General features: G+C 42.0%; 1 protein-coding gene across 4 annotated transcripts in view; it reads left to right on the top strand.

Annotated features, from left to right (window-relative positions):
* Positions 1 to 18019, top strand: part of LCP1 (lymphocyte cytosolic protein 1) — a 47547-nt gene that overhangs the window by 10074 nt on the left and 19454 nt on the right. The window contains exon 1 of one of the 4 annotated variants that reach the window (XM_021375831.1): positions 7838 to 8052. The exons of the other annotated variants lie outside the window; for them this stretch is intronic. The gene's annotated coding sequence lies outside the window, so the exon portion shown is untranslated. Of the gene's footprint in view, positions 1 to 7837; positions 8053 to 18019 lie in introns of those variants that run through there. 4 annotated transcript variants of the gene reach the window in all.

Below are 18019 nucleotides of genomic sequence, written 5' to 3'. Positions count from 1 at the left end.
GTTTAATTCCAAGAGGGCCTTAGTCTTCCTCATTGCATCCCAACAGGCCCAGAAAACATTCCTATATTCTTCTTGGATGGACAGGTCCTTTTTCCACATTCATGGACCTTCTTTCATTTTAGTTTATCCATGAGTTCTGTACTCATCCATCTTTACTCATACGCAGGCCTATTGCCACCTTTCCCCGATTGTTAGTTGATGAACAAGATGAAATAAATGCAAGGGAAAGCTTGGTTTTGCTTATTTGAGATAAGCTAGAAGCAGGAAGGAACTATAAATGTGTTTTTCTGGGGTTTTCTGCTGAAGCAGAACAGCCAAGACCAACTGTAACTGGTGTTAATGATTACTACCTCACAGAGGTGCAGTAATGTCTCCTCCCTCCCAGGAGTTTTGTCTTCATATTTATTGTAGAATCATGGAATCATTACAGTTGGAAAAGACCTCTACGATCATTGAGTCCAACCATCCACCTACCACCAATATTGTCCACAAAACCACATCCCTCAGTGCCATGTTTACACATTTCTTTGAACAGCTCCAGGGATGGTGACTTCACCACCTCCCTGAGCACCTGTTCCAATACCTCACCACTCTTTCTGAGAAGAAACTTTTTCTAATATCCAACCTGAATCTTCCCTGGTGCAACTTAACACCATTCCCTCTCATCCTATCATTCTTACCTGGGAGAAGAGGCTGGTCTCTACCTTGCCACATCCTCCTTTCTGGCAGTTGTAGAGAGTGATAAGTTCTCCGCTGAGCCTTCTCTTCTCCAGACTGAACAATCCCAGCTCCCTCAGCCGCTCCCCATAAGACTTGTGCTCCAGACCCTCCACAGCTTCATTGCCCTTCTCTGGACATGCTCCAGGGCCTCAATGTCTTTCTTGTAGTGAGGGGCCCAAAACTGAGCACAGTACTCGAGGTGTGGTCTCACCAGAACTGAGTACAGGCAAATGATCATCTCCCTGCTCCTGCTGGCTGCACTGTTTCTGATACAGGCCAAGATGCCATTGGCCTTCTAGGCCACCTGGGCACACTGCTGGCTCATGTTCAGCCAAGAGTTAACCAGCACCCCCAGAGAAGGGGGTAGAAAGGATACATCCCAAATATAAACTGTAACTCAGATTTTCTTAAACACTGTAAAAAAAACCCCAACATTACTGGGGACCAGATTTGTCAGGTACGAGGATGATATTTTTCCAAAAATAGTGATGCACCAGGTACAAGTCTGTTGGATTCAACAATATTTTTTGTCAACCTGCAGCTTCAGCCTGGCACTGACTTTCATCCTTCCTCCACAGAAGGGTGGTGAGACCCTGATGCGGAGCTGGGAGCAGAGCCTGCTCTGAACACAACTGCAGTGAGACTGGAAATGAAACCCCATGGTTGGGCATTTGATCTCCAGATTCTGTAGGAGCTGGGTTTTTTTTTGGTACATACTGGAGAAACACAGCAAGTTCCTCCTGGAGGAGGCTTACTTCCTCTCCAGACAAGGAACTAATAACTGTGTTGAGGGGTTTCTGAGGAGCAGTGCGTGACAGTTTCAGTGCAGAATTTGGGGCCAGTGACCCCAGGCTTGGAAAATGTGTGTGAGAAGTGGGGCGTGTGAACTGAACGCTCAAAGAAATAATAAGAAGAACATTGGTGTGAGAGCAAGCAAATAGGAACTGGTAGAGTAAGAGTCAGAAGGAGTGAAGAAATGGCAGGAGGAAGAGAGAATAAAAAACCACAGAAAATGGGCAAAGGGAAAATGAGATAATAAAGAAAAATGTGTAAAACAAAACAGGAAGAAATAGAAGAAATACAGGAATATGATTTTTAAAGAAGCTGAGCAGGGAAAAAAAAAGAAAAACAAGCCAACAGCAAAGCAAACAGCTTATGAAATTGAGTTTTCCAACATTTAAAAACATTTAAAATCAAAGCATAATGATGGAGTATACACGAAGGTATGTATACAAGCATGCCTGTGTATGCAAAACATTTTGTTCAGTCATGCAGGTGTTGGTGTTTAGTTTTCCTTCTGGATCCAAAGCAAACCAAATCACTCTTTTCTAAGACCCTTGGCAAAAACCTGCTGGTGGAGACCTTGTTGTGGAGAGCAGATTCATCTGTAATTGTGTTTCCCCCCCCCCCCGCCTTGGTGGCTGTTTGCAGCAGAAAGTAGGTACTTCCAATTCTGGCAGTGGAATTGCCTCTGCTCCCAGCTCAGGAAAGGGAGGGAGGGTAGGGAAGCCCATTGTGGTGCAGTGCCAAAGCCACCAGGAGGTGACGTTGAGACTAGAAGTCTAACAAATAGAGAAGGTCACTTAACTATTAGGCAGATTTTGTGTGGTCCAGATCCTTAAAATCATGGCTTTATTTCCTCCTAGCTTTGCAAAACAACTGTCACAATAATTATAATTTAAAATAAAGCATTTGTTTTCCTTCTGTTTCTCCATGCTTTTTACCTCTGCAAGCCTCTGAGCCACTGAAGTCCCATTTTCACTCTTTTCTCCCAGCCATGAAGATGAAATATTTCCTGAAAGAGAAACACAACAGCTTGGAAACCAGCTGAGTCAGTCTAGCTGAAACTCTGCTTTTCAGAGGAGTGAAAACAGAATCATGAGAGCCAGTATTGCTGCAATAGTATCTGGGAATGCCACTTGTGAACCCATATCCTTCTGGAGCTGGGTTTATCAGCTCGTAGAGTCACTGTTGGTCCCTGTATAAGACATAGGGATCCAGCATTTTCCCATGACAGCCTGAGGGTCATTGGTTCTTTCTTTCCACTTCAAATCCATGACAAACTGCTGTCCTGAATGCTCTTTTTTGTCTTAACAATGGCCAGAATTTTCTGACCTGTTCTTTTTCCCACACCAAGTAAAACCCAAGATTAGTTTATACACTGTTATTAATATTTCACTAGTAATCCCTATTGCAACAAATGGATAGTTCTGCTCAATAATTCATGCTAGGGTGTAGCCTATAAAATTTGTATTGGGGTGTACACTTTCATGTTACTTATTTATTATTGCTTTCATTTTAAAGGAGTTTTTTCTTTGCTACTTCATTTTTCACTCGCATAAATGCCTCTCGCTCAAAGTTCAGACTGCCTGTGGGAAATCAATCTTGTTCTTTGTGCCTTGTAAGTAAGGCTGAGCTCTTAGCACAAGTGCCTGGGGCTTGGCTGTAAGTAAAACCTTCAGATGCACATCTCCTACTTCATTGTAGGAGATCTCTTTGGAGCAAATGATTTTGGGACTTTGGTACCGAGATTGACAGCCCAAACTTCACCCCTAGCCTCAGAGATATCTGTTTTTTGTTTTCCTGCTATGTTTGCTTACTTCTGTTGAGGGAGCAACCTGCTCTGTCATGATTGATAACTGCATGACCTGCTCTTCTGCCAGCAGACAGTATTCTCTTCTAGGTCCCCCACATACGTTTGGGGGAGTGCAAATCTTTCTAGGTGGGTTGTACTCCCTCTTTAGGAGTGATCTTTTGCTTTGCTCTTTGGAAATAGTCTACCCATAGCATCCTTGATCTGTGTAGCTCATCTGGATTACCAAACAGTGCAGCTTGTCAGTGAAACCGAAGTAAAGATTTGCTTGGAAGACTCAAAGCCAGATTTCAGAGTTAGGAGCTTGGAAACCGGAAGCTGCACAAGCATGCAAAATCATCCTGGTCACTCCTGTGGCCAGCTATAGGGAAAAGAGTAAAATCTGGAGAGCTGCTGATTCTTAGAATGACCCCACCAAAAATACCCTTCTCCATATGAGATAACTTCTTTTTACATCCTCCATCTCTGCATGTGCCAGTGTACAAGCCTAGATGTACAAGCCATGTAGCATGGCACTGCTACTTGGCTGTTACAATGGGGCCGTGGGTGTAGGATCATGGCACAGAGGTGTAGGAGATCCTGTATCTCAGGGGTGGGAACTGTGGTTCCATCTGGAGCTGAAGTGGCTTCTTAGGACAGCTCTGCTCTGGATTCCTGCATGAACAAGTTGAGACAGAGTGAGATGCTGTTATTGCACCAACAGAGATTTTGTGGTATTGTGATATACGCCCCCCACAAAAGACTCCCAGTATCCATATTGTGACAGGTTCACCTGTCATTACTTTTCATTCCCAGGGCTGCTTCTGGCAGATGGAATACAGCATGTATACAGCAAGAAAGGTATTATTTTCACATGCATTCTGCAAAGCCCACAGTCTGAAGTATTTTCTCCTGCAGTGATCATACATGACATTTCAGAACATGTTGCTAAAATGTGCGGTCCCAGTAGCCAGGTATCCTGCGCTGACAAATGTTGCAGGTCAAATTACTTGCCCTCACCCGAGTACATGCTATTGGAGTAATGACTCTGGCTTCACAAGGACGCATTTACCTTTCAACAGCATTTGAGTTCTTAGGGTCTGCTTTCAGAAATAAGGCAGATGTGTCAGTTCTAGAATCACTAGTGGCTGCAGGGAGTGTCACCAGCTTTAAAAGGGACAAGAACAGGGTCACACTGAACAAAGCCATGACTCAGATTGCACTGAACTGCAGAGGGAATTGGATTGGGTCCTTCATATTTTTGTAAGAGCAAGATAATGCTTCTCTAAATGAGATCACTTATTAAATAATTTCCTTTAATTTTGATTTGCCCTATTTTCTCACAGACAGTGAGGCTCTACTAAAAAGGTTCGTTTAAAATTGTGTTGTCATTCAAACAAAGACATTTTGCAGGTCCACAGGAACCTTCCATTTACATCTGGGAAGATCTGTGTGTCTATACCCACTCTGCTCCCCACCACACTCTTCCCATCCTGTGCCTTTTATTGCATGGACAGCATGTACACAGTCCATGACTGCATCAGCAGAGGCAAGGAAGGCACTGCATTATGTGAACATGTGATTTTTCAAATCATGACTTTTGGAGAAACTCATTCCGTGAAGTAGAAGCAGGCTGGAAAAAGGCAAAGGTCTTGGGTCATGGCAGAAAAGGCCACCGCAAAAATATCCTTTCTTAATTCCCACCAGGAGACTGTTGCCTATGGCAGACCCCTGCTCAATCGTCTGTTGGGGATGCTTGTTCTCACAAAGTGTGGCTGTCGATCAGCTCTATTTTGCTTTTTAACATGGGACAGCAATGGACATTTCACTCAGAATTGCAGCACATCCTATTGTGACACCAGCTTGTCTTGCTAACCATATTACATTGCCTTATTACAAAATATAAGCTACTTATATTGAAGAGTTATGATTAATAACTCTTCTAAAATCAATACTACAATGATTGCCCGCGGCATTCTGCCCTGTGTAAGAAATACACTAGAGAGCTAGGTGTCATACCCTGTCCTACAATCATACATTGTCCTCAATACCACAAATGAACATCACAGGGGTATGAATTAACCAGTTGCAGGCTGGAGTTGATCGCTGCATCCTACCAGCTAAATGTAATACATTGCTGCCCAGTGTAATTGTTATTTGTCTGATGGATCACAGTGCAGAATTTAAATAGGGTTTTATGCCAGGACTTCAGCTGGAGTTGTGTGCAAAGAATACTTAAGTTTAATGACGCCTGGTGAGACAGCATTATTGGGTGTACACAGAGACACTCCAGCAGGCCTTGAAATAAAGCAGAAAAAAAGGAAAAAGATTCATGGTCCACATGACAAGTGCCTCAAAATCTTTATTTCATACTTCTTTTTAAATCCCTTCCCCACCGAACTCGCATTTCTGAGCATTGTTTTAGAGCAGGTGGTGCTTACTGGAGTACACACTGGTATTAATCAGTGCTGTACACTGATCACACAGAACTGAGTGCATTCTAAGATTAATACAAACTTGCATATATTAGAGTGGAAAATCTGAGTTTCTCACCTACCTTCTACATAAACTCTAATAACCCAAGAGAGGATGTTGCAAACATCTCTGATAAGGAGACACTTACCTCTGGTTTTCCTGTGCTAGTAAGATGTTACGCTTAAAGCATGCAGTACAATACCAAATAATAGCATGGAATTTGGTGCCCTCTTCCCTGTGCCAGAAAAGGTGTTGTAGCATTCGAGAGATGCTGTGGAGAGCAGCAGAAATAATTAACGATTTTTAAAAAGCCTTTAAGGAGAAAGTTGGGACAAACTTTTACCAGGCTGGTGTGAAAACTCCTAGAAAACAAAGAAAGAGATGCTGTGGCACAGTGTCAAATAATGAAATGCAATAGAGGACATAGAGTAGGAACATCTCTTTGTCTAATAAGAAAAAGCCAAGGAGATCTTGTATTAAACTGAAAGCCAATTTAAAACACCGTTCCCAGTCTTCATAGTTACATCATGGAAATCCTTCCCACACTAAGTGTAAGGATTTGTTGTTCAAGTTATAACAGAAGTGTTCAGGGACAGAAGAAACTATGGAAAATCTACAAGTGATTTCTGCACAGGATCACTGTGAGAATATCAAAGGGATAACTGAGCATTTCTTTTTCTAATGGAAAGAAGTTTTCTGTTATCAAAAATACCTTTGATATGTTTCAGTGTAATTTCAAATACAGTAAATCTATGCGTGCTTCAAGAATGGGATCTTAAATATGGGGATTTTTTTCATGAGAAGGTTTTCCTGAAGTCTTCTACATAAGCATGTAGCTGGTGGAGCAGCTGGTCTGTTGAATCCTGAAATTTTTTTTCTTGAAAGCTGCTCAGTTTGGTTCTTTTTTCAGCTGCATATTTGCAAAGGTAAAAGTCAGAAGTTATAAAAAAAGGTGAAGGATGATTCTTCGGCCTGTGGAAAGTGATGGGAATTTTTCTGTTAAGGCTGAATACTTCTTAAAATCCCCGTGGGGTTGATGAATCACTTTTATCTTTTGATGTTATGTTTTCAGTTCTCTTAAGGTTTCTGCAGCACTATGTCATCAGCGTTGATAGACAACCTGTGTTTGCACCCATATTCAGCACTTTTGTGTTTGACCCTCAGTGTACCTGGGAAATGTGTCCTTGATGTCAGTGCCAGTTGTGAGCTCAGTGAGTGCTGTGTCCTGTGTGAGGTTCCCCAGTACAAGATCTCTAGAAATCAGGATGGCCAAGGGCTGCAGCACATGAAGTATGAGGAGAGGTGGAGAAGTCTTGTTCAAAGAGAAGACTGAGAGACACTTTCTTGTACCTACCTAATTGGAGCTTATAGAGAAGATTGTAACAGACTTTATTTTAGAAGTGTACAATGAGAGTAAAAGGCAACAGGTTGCAACAAGGGAAATTCCAACTGCATGCAAGGAAAAAAGTGTTCACAGCGAGTGCAATCAAATGTTGGCAGAGGTTGCCCAGAGATGCTGAGGAGTCTCCATCCTTGGAGACATTGCCGTAGAATCATAGAATCACCAAATTTGGAAAAGACCTCCAAGATCGTCCAGTCCTAACATCTACCTACCAGTATTTCCCCTCTGAACCCCTGTCCCTTAGTACAGCATCTACACGGTTCTTGAACACCTCCAGAGATAGTGACACCACCACCTCCCTGGGTAGCCCATTCCAGTGCCTGACCACTGTTTCAGAGAATAATTTTTTCCTAACATCCAATGTGAATCTCCCCTGGCACAACTTGTGGCTGTTCCCTCTCATGCTATCGCTAGTTGCTTCATAGCTACCCCTCCCCTGATTGTAGGGGATAGGACTGAAGACACTGAAGCTAAAACGTGTCCGATTATATTGTGAAAGAGAGAACATGTAAAACTGTGTGTGTGCAAGCGTGCAGTCAGTGAGAGAGAAAGGAACTGAAGAGAGGAAAAAGAAATTATGAGGAGGTGGTGAGGAAGACCAGAGAATACTAAATTTCCTTATAAAGACAAAATCATCTATTTCATCTATGACGTTTTGTTACCAGCCACTTCCTCCAGGGGTTCAGTCTTGGGCTTGCAGTCTTGGGCTCAAGTTGCTCTGCAGATTTTCTAGGCGCACAGCATCCCGTTTCGACATATTACTTTGCAGTTTACCATCCCACAATACGTTTTATTTTTTTTAAGAAGTTTTTCCCTTTCCATTGGACTTGCAGCTGACGAACACTTGCTCCAGTAGTTGGGACCCACAGCGTGAGCCTGCGAGGTAAGATCACAGCACCTGTTGTTTTTCAAAAAGCTGCCCTCGCTGAGTGTGCAAGCAGTTGAACTGAACAGGAAATTGTGGTTGCCGTGAAGAAGTATGAGTTTGGTTTGAGTATGAAGCATTTTCCACTTGTCTGGTGTGGAGCCTTCATAAGGACCTTCAGGATATTTGGTGGATATAGTTGAGTAGGGTTTGAGTAGGGTGGTTGTCTTTGAATGTAGTTTGGTAGGATTAGTTGGTAGGACGGGAAGAAGTAAGCTGTTATTTAGTGGATCCCTGTAAAAGGGTAATTCTAATTCCAGTGATGAGAAACATTGGTTCATAAACCTAGTGTATTTCAGCTGGTTTTATTAACACTGTACTCTGCAGCCTGTGAGGACATTCATTATAGGCTGTTACAAATGTAATTTTGCTCTCCAGAGAATAAATCAAACTGATCCATGAATTTGGAGCCTGATTGTAGTAGGGATTTCTGCTTAAAAAACAGCAATATGGAGTGATCCTGACATTGTATCGGCCTTTGAATATCTTGATTGTTGAAGCTGGTCAGACTTGTCCTGTGACTTCTTTGGGATTTCAGCTTGGGCTGTAGATGAACTCTGACTTGTAAATGTCTCCAGAAGTGCTACTGAGGACAGGAACATTTGGGCTTATGTTTTTGCTCCGTAAGAGCTGTAGGCTTGTGTTTTTGTCTGGTACTGGTTCCTCAGTATGTAAATTTGGTCTGAACACTGTAAACTGACCTATAATTCTGTGAGCAACTTGACTTTTCAAAAAAAGGGAGCAACTAAACTATTCAAACAAATTGGACCTTGGGTACTTTTTTTTGTTAGTTTAGACAGTTCCATTGGTTGAATGACCCCTCACTGCTGCAGATACCGAGTGAAGATTACCTCCAGTAAATGGCAGACGAGATAATACAGCCAGAGATGCGGAGGGTGCTCAGCAGATGGCTGTTTTTGATTGCCTTGATAGAAACAGATCACGCCCTGCTACTTCTTGTTTGGAGAAACTCCAGTGTGAAGCAGTTCACCCTCCCGGGTGGGACCGGAAAGCCTGCAGGGGCCTGGGGATGTGGATCTCCTGGGTAGACAGAAGGAGGGGAAATCTTCTCCGTGGTGGGAAACTCCAACAGGATGTAATGCTAGAGCTAGGAGGGACTGGGAAGTACCTGCCTGCCTGCTGGTAGCTGCAGCGGGGATTTCTGCTTTCATCCTGACTGTGGAGTCCAGCTTTATTTAACTAAGGAAAATGCTCACATGATAGGTCAGAAAAAGGAGCAGGGGTTGTATTATGCTGTGATTTTAAAATCAGTTTCCTCAACTGAATCTACTGTGGTTTTGCACTGGATACTACTATAGCTATAAATGATGAAGTCCTCAATACAACTAGTGATATTTAAACAAGTCTAGCGGTGTTTGTTCTTCACAAAACCTACTATCCATGCCATCACATTGTATTATGCCACCAGTTTCTTTAATCCTACTATCTTCTGGTTAGTTATGAGCAGCCTAAAATTCAGCTGTGTAGTGTGAAGCAAAGCTAAATTCATAGAGCTCCTACATCAAAAATAATCTTTTTTTTTTGTTTTTTAAGTATGAAAGAACTTCAGAAAGAAATTGAGTAATGTGGAGGGGAAGAGGTCAAGAAAGTACAGCGCATTCAGAAATGTAGCTGATTTTCTTACTCTCTTCCTTTTATGCAAAGCGGCAGACTCCAATGAAATGCTAATACTCAATGTAAAATACTTATCAAAATGAAAAACATATATGAAGAAAACTTCAAATGCATCCAGCATCCTGAATCCAGCTGTGTTGTAGGGTGCATTGGTTGCTCTGTGCATCTTTTCAATCATCAAAGGGGAAAGCTGCAGAACAGAGAATAAATCATGTGGGGGATTGCACTGGTTGAGCTCAGACTGTTTGGAAATTACTCGCTGTGATGGGTTACTGGCAAGTGTTAATTATCGGTAAGTGGGGTTTCCAGTGCTGAGGCAGAGCCCATGGGGAGGAACGGGTGAGATGAGTGGAGGTTGTTTGGGGCTCAGGAAGCACAATGTAAAGCCAAGGGGAGGTTCAGGTTGGATATTAGAAAAATTTCTTCTCAGAAAGAGTGATGAGGCACTGGAACAGGCTGCCCAGAGAGGTGGTGGAGTCACTGTCCCTGGAGGCGTTCAAGAACCGTGTGGATGTGGCACTGAGGGACATGGTTTAGTGGACAATATTGGTGGTAGGTGGATGGTTGGACTAGATTTTCTTAGAGGTCTTTCCAACCTTAATGATTCTGTGAATCTATGATAAGATATTGTTCAGAGGGAATGGACACAAGAGGACTCTGCCTCCATCTGCTCCACTCCCTGCTGCAGTTGCATGCTCAGTAAATCCAGGTGGAATCAGTCAGATTCAGATACATATTTATAATTTGTATCTAAAAATAATATATCCATCTACTTTTTATCATGGGAATATGCTTTTAATATTTTCCTTGCACAGAGGAACTGCTTTCCTGCTAGTGAGCTGTAAATACAAGCTGTGGTCTCCTTGTCTTGTGTCAGACATGGCTCTTGCAGGACATCTGGAACTGAGTCAGGACTTTGTGACCAGACCTTCTGCCATGGGTTTGTGGCATGGTTACCTCACAGGAACAGGAAGAGAGGCTCATAACTGTCTGCTCCAGGGTTTGTCTGACACCCTGGTCATGGTGGGGCGGGCATGAGGTAACTCCTTGTACCTGGAGATACTTCGCCATAGAGGGTGAAGGTGAGACCAGGCAGACCAAGGCTTTCTATTCCAAACAGGAAATCTGCTGAAAGACTAAAGCTGTTTCTCAGCATGGCTTGGGTTAAAAACAGCTTTGGCAAAAAAAAAAAAAAAAAAAGAGGAAGAAAAAAAAATCACACAAAACTTTCAGGAGTCAAAATGTTCCTATTTTTATGGAATTTTTTGACATATAAGAGCTGTGCTGTGCTGGTAAAGGGATAGAAACGATGAGTGACTCAACAAAAGATGTAAAATCTACTAGATCAACGTTTTTCTTTTTTAAGAAAAATTCTGCAGGCTCTGATGTAAATAACAGTATACACATATATTCCATCTCCCTCGTGGGAAACATCTGACACAAAAGGACAGTATTTATGGATTCACAGCTCTCTGTCTTCATGCCTTAATTTCCCTGAAAGATGAGCACTCTTTACTGCAAGGTGACATACTGGGAAGAGCTCTCTGTTCCTCTGCAAGATCTGTGGATTTTTCCTTCCTAAGGCCTGCTGATGCATATTTGGTTTAGGATTTGGGCACTTTATAAAACAGAACATTAAGAAAATAACTCATGGAGCATCACCAAGTTGCTTACTAAACACTGATGAATGTCTTTTCTCTGTGCCTCTCCAAATTCTACGCAAAATAAAATATTTGAAGCTCAGAAATCCCGGCACCTTTATACACAGTGAGATTTTGCTGTTGGAGGTGCTCGTTTTTTAAAATACCTTTGAGGCAGAGATTGTCATTATTGTGGACATTATTATGGACTGAATAGTAAATTCCTAACAAATATCGAGGAGGAAGTATTTGCCACAGCTTCAGAAAGATTCCTGTTTGTATTTCATATGGTGATTTGAACAGCAAGATCCTATCCAGATTGAAACCGCTGTGACAATTTGAATAAATTATTGATTTCTAATAGACCCAAACACGTTTCTACCTTAGGATTTAAAATTCAGTTCAGCATTGTTCAGGAAAATGAAAACTACCTCTTATATATGTGTTCATCTATAGCTATTTCACTATCCCTGGAAGTGTTCAAGAAATATATTCTTAGGGACATTATTGAATGGGCAATATTGGTGGTAGGTGGATGGTTGGGCTTGATGATCTTAGTGGTCTTTTCCAACCTTAATGATTCTGTGATTCTACAATTCTATTTAAATAGGCACTAAGTGCATGCCTCAAAAAATTAACTTTTTTAATGAACTCCCTCACCTCTTCAAATACACTGCAATTCTTGTTGGTATGTGAGAAATGCATCTAAATGATACGTAGTTCAAAACCTGATGGTATTTGCTGATGCTATTCATCATGGTGAGTAGTTGACAAGCTGAATAACTGAGAAGTGAGGAAGGAAGTGCAGAGACATGCTGATTCTGCTTTTTATCGTACATCACTAGCAGAGAAAAAACTGTCACAAATAAATATCTAGCAATCTGGCTGGAAGCTGTAACACCAGTCTACAGCAGAAGGCACCAGTGGGACTGTTTGTTTTAGCCAGAGTTGCTACCACAAATTATCACAACTCCAAATTGGCAGTAATTCTGGAGAAATTTAGTGTTAACACTGCTATGCTACTTGACTGTGGGTGTATTATGGGTCACCCTGCCAATGCAGTGATACAAGCACTTTGTTTTAATCAGAGCTGGAACTATAACAATAGGTACTAACAAATGTATGAGAAATGTGTATGATAGTAACACATATGCAAAGAGCATGAAGCTACACTGTGAGATACACTCTTCTGAATTATGCAGAAGAATATGTTTTGTTGATTGTCAACAAGATGGTTTTGCCTCTGTTATTTTAGTCAAAGGGTTTTATTTTGGCCAATGAGTACAAGATGAAGCTTTAAAATTGAGGAAGTTCTAGGCAATGCTGTTGTTGTTATAACACTGATTCTTCTTTCAGCATGAGATCAACTGAGTAATTTCTCTTTTTCTCACTCCCTAGTGAGGCCAAAGATGTCAACACTTTTCACCAGACGGAAAACATTTAAAAGAGCCTAACTCATAAATCTCTCTTGTCTCCTCCTTGGTCCTTCCATACTGCAGAAAACACACTGATTGAGACACATGATTTGAACAGAAATGCACGAAAAAGAGGTGGTAGCAGAGTTAGGGGATATATGGCCTTGTGTGAAGAACCTTATGAGAAAAATATAGAAGGAAATATTTCTGGAGAGGAATATCCTATTGGTGATATTCCCATGAGCAAATAGGAATGAGAAGTGTCTCAAGGATGCCAGAATGGGACAAATAGCAAATGTGTTGAAGATAGTCCCTATTCCCATAGATCTGATGCTTCAGATCTATCTTAAGGTTCTGGGAAGCTCTAGGGGTACTTCTTTTGTTTCTGCCTGCTCTTGGCATTGTTCAGGGTGGGCTGTACATCGTGAGAAGGTTGCTGGTCGTGCCTTTGAAATCAGCTGGAAAAGCAAGAGCTGGGGAAGTACTCTGCAACCATTACGGAAAGCCAGACATTTGGAAGCTGAATTTGTGGATGGGGTAAGAAAGAGAAAAGGGCTGGAGCTGGAGCTGTGAACTCTATTAAGGAAAATGACACAATTTTGAGCATGGGGGCTGAGGAGAGCACAATCTTGTGCTTCCCCATGCAAGTGTAACAGCTGTGTTTCGCAAGAGCGCATTTCTTGGTGTTACATCACTGTCAAAAAATAAGTTTGGAGAGAAGAAGGCAGAACAAGTAGGGAAATTCTGTGACAGGGAAAACATGTGTAATCCTTTATCTGATCTCTCTCTGTCTGCTTAGAGGGGGACTGTATTATTAACAAAGTGCTAATGCATTAATGAAATAAAGCTGTGATGGTATAAAGTGAGTGGATATTAGTCATTTATTCAACTTTATTGGCACAAAATTCAGTTATGTTGATTCTGACTACTTAAGTATATGTTTGTGAAATGTAATGTTGCAATAGTGGGCTTGCGCTGTCAGACAAATAGGAACATCACCCGTTTTTCATCAGCCAGTATTCCCTTTGCTCCTCTCTGGGCTCCTCAACAGCTAACTGCTTTAAAGAAGCTGTTCCAACTTTTTAATATCCTTTTCATATCCACATATTCTCCTTTGCTTGTATATCACTCTCTGCATTTTTTTCCCTGCATCTGTCTTGTTATACTGATTTTGCGAACAGTTTGGATCAGAGATGTGTACCATCTTCTTGCAGTACCTTGAGGATTATCAGTAACTGTGTCATTTACCTAGAGCTGCTGGATGCCCTCTTGATAGGGCGCCCAAGGGATTTCAGTTTGCACTGAGGACAGTGAGGTGCTGGAAGTGTTTTACCTCTAGAACCAAATTACTTGGCTCTTGGCAGATAAAATCAGAAGGAAAATCTTGGACCTGATCTCCCACACCGTTTTCCAAAAGCATTTTACATTTCTGTGTGCCCAAATATGATTTACTTTTAATGATCTAAGTAAGGTACATGGCTTACATGCAGTAAGGAAGCTTTTAAAAATGTATTTTCTTATTTTCTGTCACTGTTTAATGCTTTGGACTTTTATAGCTCCTTTTCTCTCTTGATTTCCATATCTTACGCTTTACTGCTTGAACAATTGCAGAAATGATGATGACTTTCAATTTTGTATAACTTAATTGTGCTTTGGAACAGACAGTCATGGTACCTCCATCACCCAAGTACAACTAATTTGTGGGTGATGTAGGACAAGTTCTTGTCCTGAGCTCAGAATCGTTCAATATCCCTGCTAAATGTAGCCACATTTGCAAGAGAGTGGGTCATATTGGCCTAAAAAGGATATCAGAAGGGTTCACCGCAGCAAAACCCCTCATCCTACTGTATATTATTAGTATACACAGATGTAAAAATATGTGTTACTAATAGAATTCTCTATATTTAACTGATCAAATGCGATCAAGAAAATTCCAGGTTATTGTGTCAGTGATCATTTTAGCTAGAGGTTATAAAACTCTGCAAAAGCAGTTGTCATCATCCTATGGGGCTTCTTGCCTACTATGCTCTACAACATTCTTCAATGCTAGTAAATGTTATGTTGCAAATTGTACTGCTTGATAAAATAACTGGTGATCTTGCAGTGGAATATGGATTTTCTTGCTGATAGCACTGCAATATTTGCATGTATCCTGGTGCTTCTTATCCACTCCAAATGCAGCAAAAACATGCAGATAAAAAACTAGTAATGAGGAATCAAAGACAGGAAAGAGATCAGCATGAAGGAGGAAGACTATGGATCTCATGGTGATCACATATATATAACCAAAATTGCTAGTGGACCACAAGGGTTTTTCATAGAAAAATAGGGAAAAAAAAAAAAAGGCATTTGGTTTGGGTTGGAAGGGACCAACCCCTTTGCTGCCACCCACCAGCTCAGGCTGCCCAGGGCCCTGTCCAACCTGACCTTGAGCACCTCCAGAGATAGGGCACCCACAGCTTCTCTGGGCAGCCTATGCCAGTGCCTCACCACCCTCTGAGTAAAGAATTTCTGCCTAACATCTAACCTAAATGTCCCCTCTTTTAGTTTCAAGCCATTCCCCCTTGTCCTATCAGTTATCAGATTGTGTATAAAGTTTGGTCCCTCTCCTGCTTGTAAGCTCCTTTCAAGTACTGAAAGGCAACAAAAAGGTCTCACCAGAGCCTTCTCTTCTGCAAGCTGAACAAGCCCAATTCCCTCAACCTTTCTTCATAGGAAAGGTGCTCCAGCCCTCTGAGCATCTTCATGGCCCTCCTCTGGACCTGCTCCAACAACTCCGCATCCTTTTTGTGCTGGGGGCCCCAGGCCTGGATGCAGTACTCCAGATGGGGCCTCACAAGGGCAGAGCAGGAGACAATCCGTTCTCTCTCCCTGCTGGCCACCTCTCTTTTGATGCAGCCCAGGATGCAGTTGGCCTTCCAGGCTACAAGTGCACATTGCTGTCTTGTTTCAAGCTTTTCATCCAGCAGAACACCCAAGACCTTTCCTTCAGTAGTGCTCTCAATGAGTTCTTCTCCCAGTCTGTATGCATATCTGGGATTCCTTTGACCCGTGTGTAGCATCTGGCACTTGGCTTTGTTGAGTCTTGTGGGCCCACTCAGCTTGATGTCAGCTGCAAACTTGCTAAGAGTGCACTCAATTCCACTGTCTATGCCATTGATAAAGATAATAAAGAACAATAGACCCAGGATGGACCCCTGGACTCATCGTCAGCCTCCACCTGGGCATAGAGCCATTAACCACAACCCTCTGGCTGCAGCCATTCAACCAAGTCCTTAACCACTGAATAGACAACTCTTCAAATCTATATCTCTCCTATGTAGAAATAAGATCATGGTGTGGAACCATATGAAAGGCCTTGCACAAGTCCAAGTAGATGACAACAGTTACCCTTCCTTCATCCACCAGTGCTGTCACTCCATTGTAGAAGGCCACTAGAGTGGCGAGGCACGATCTGCCCTTGGTGAAGCTGTGCTGGCTGTCTCAGATCATCTCCTCATCTTGCATGTGCCTTAACATCTCTTCCAGGAGGATCTAATCTATTGTCTTTCCAGGCAAAGATGTGAGGCTCACCAGTCTGTAGTTCCCTGGGTCTTCCTTTCCCCCTTTCTTAAAAATGGGAGTGATATTTCCCTTTTTCCAGTCAACAGGGACTTCCCCTGACAACCATGACTTTTCAGATGTGATGAAGAATGTCTTGGCAACCACATCAGACAGTTCCCCCAAGACCCTGGGATACATGTTGTCCAGCCTCATAGACTTGTACACATTCAGCCTCATCAGGTGGTCTCAAACTTACTCTCGTCTTAGAGTGGGGAGGATTTTGCTCCCCAAATTCCCACATAGAGGTGCAGGGACATAAGAGACATGTAGAGCCTCACTGTCATTGAAGACTGAGGCAAAGAACTTCAAGATAGTCCTTGAAAATATGGTTGTTAGAAACACTTCCATCTTTATATTAGTATTACAATAGCAATCATCAGTCCCGTTCATTGTGCTGAAAACTTCACAAACATTTGTAGGCCCTGAAAGCGATTGCCTTGGGTTATGCTGCATTTCTTTACTTATAGAAGTTGTTGTTAAAAAAACAGATATTTCTCTGGAAGCTGTATCTAAAATCACAGTGATGAGGCAGCTAAAGATGATACTACAGGGAGATAGCAGACAAAAAGCCAACCATGTGAAATTGCCTTTGGGCAATTTCAAACCCATTTCCATAGTATTCTTCACTGATTGATAGAAGAAATCAATGCATGAGTTCAGGAGAGCATTAAATCTGAGGCCCAGATATGCTGTGCACAACTCTGTGTGTTCGTAGAGGGCTGTAGCAAATCTGTCTTTTTTAATTCTTCCATGAAAATCTTTGTATAAAATTTGGAATCCTTGCAACCAGAATGCATTGGTGTTTTCAGTCTGGCAATGTGGTATTTTTGAATTTCTTTTCTGATTTTTTTCTTCATTTAAACACTGCAACTACAGCCACTTATTTCCAAGATCAGCTCATGTTTCCATTGTATTCTATTTAAATAGTTGCTTGGTTAATTAATACTTAAAGAGACATAGGACACTAGGGTCACTCTCACAAACACAGAATAATAGATTGCCCGACTCCTGAAAGGTTTCCTCCGTGATGTGAGGGATGGTAGGTTCAGTAAAAAGCAGCGGGGTAGGTATAGTGTGCATCTTCTGGCAGTGTGGTGAATAATGTGACAAACAGAAGCAAACTTTGAATTTCCAGGCACCATTTTTAATAACCCATATAAGTCCAGTCCCATCCTTCGTCCTGGCTTTGAGGCAGGGAAAGACATGACATTTTCCTCCAGCCACGTGTTCTTAAAGCATTACCAGCCTTGGACACCTAGGTGGGCAAGTCCCTAAACTTTCCCCACAGCCAGAACAATGGCCAGCTGCACTCCAGAGCTCAAGGGATAGGCTGAGGGAGCACCCAAGTAATGGTGAATTGTGTTTCCAAAGGGAGAATTACAAGGAACAGTGTAACTTTGTTCACTTTTCTCCATGACAAAGAAAAGTTAGATGTGGGACTGAATTTCAGTGAAGTGGGTGTAAAGAAAGCTGCTGGGATTTTGAGTAGGGCTTGGCAAAACAACAGTAGTGGCGTGGACTTATATCTCAGATACTCAAGTCTTTAACCCATTGCTCAGTTTTGAGATGCACAGAGGAACTGGTTTTCAGCTATGGAGAACTGTGCTGAGAATTCCAATCCATGCTGCTAAC

The sequence above is a fragment of the Numida meleagris genome, chromosome 1 (assembly GCF_002078875.1).
Source record: "Numida meleagris isolate 19003 breed g44 Domestic line chromosome 1, NumMel1.0, whole genome shotgun sequence".
In the NCBI taxonomy this organism is placed as follows: Eukaryota; Metazoa; Chordata; class Aves; order Galliformes; family Numididae; genus Numida; species Numida meleagris.
The sequence above is the reverse complement of the archived record's forward strand: the minus strand, read 5'-3'. Positions and strand labels throughout refer to the sequence as shown.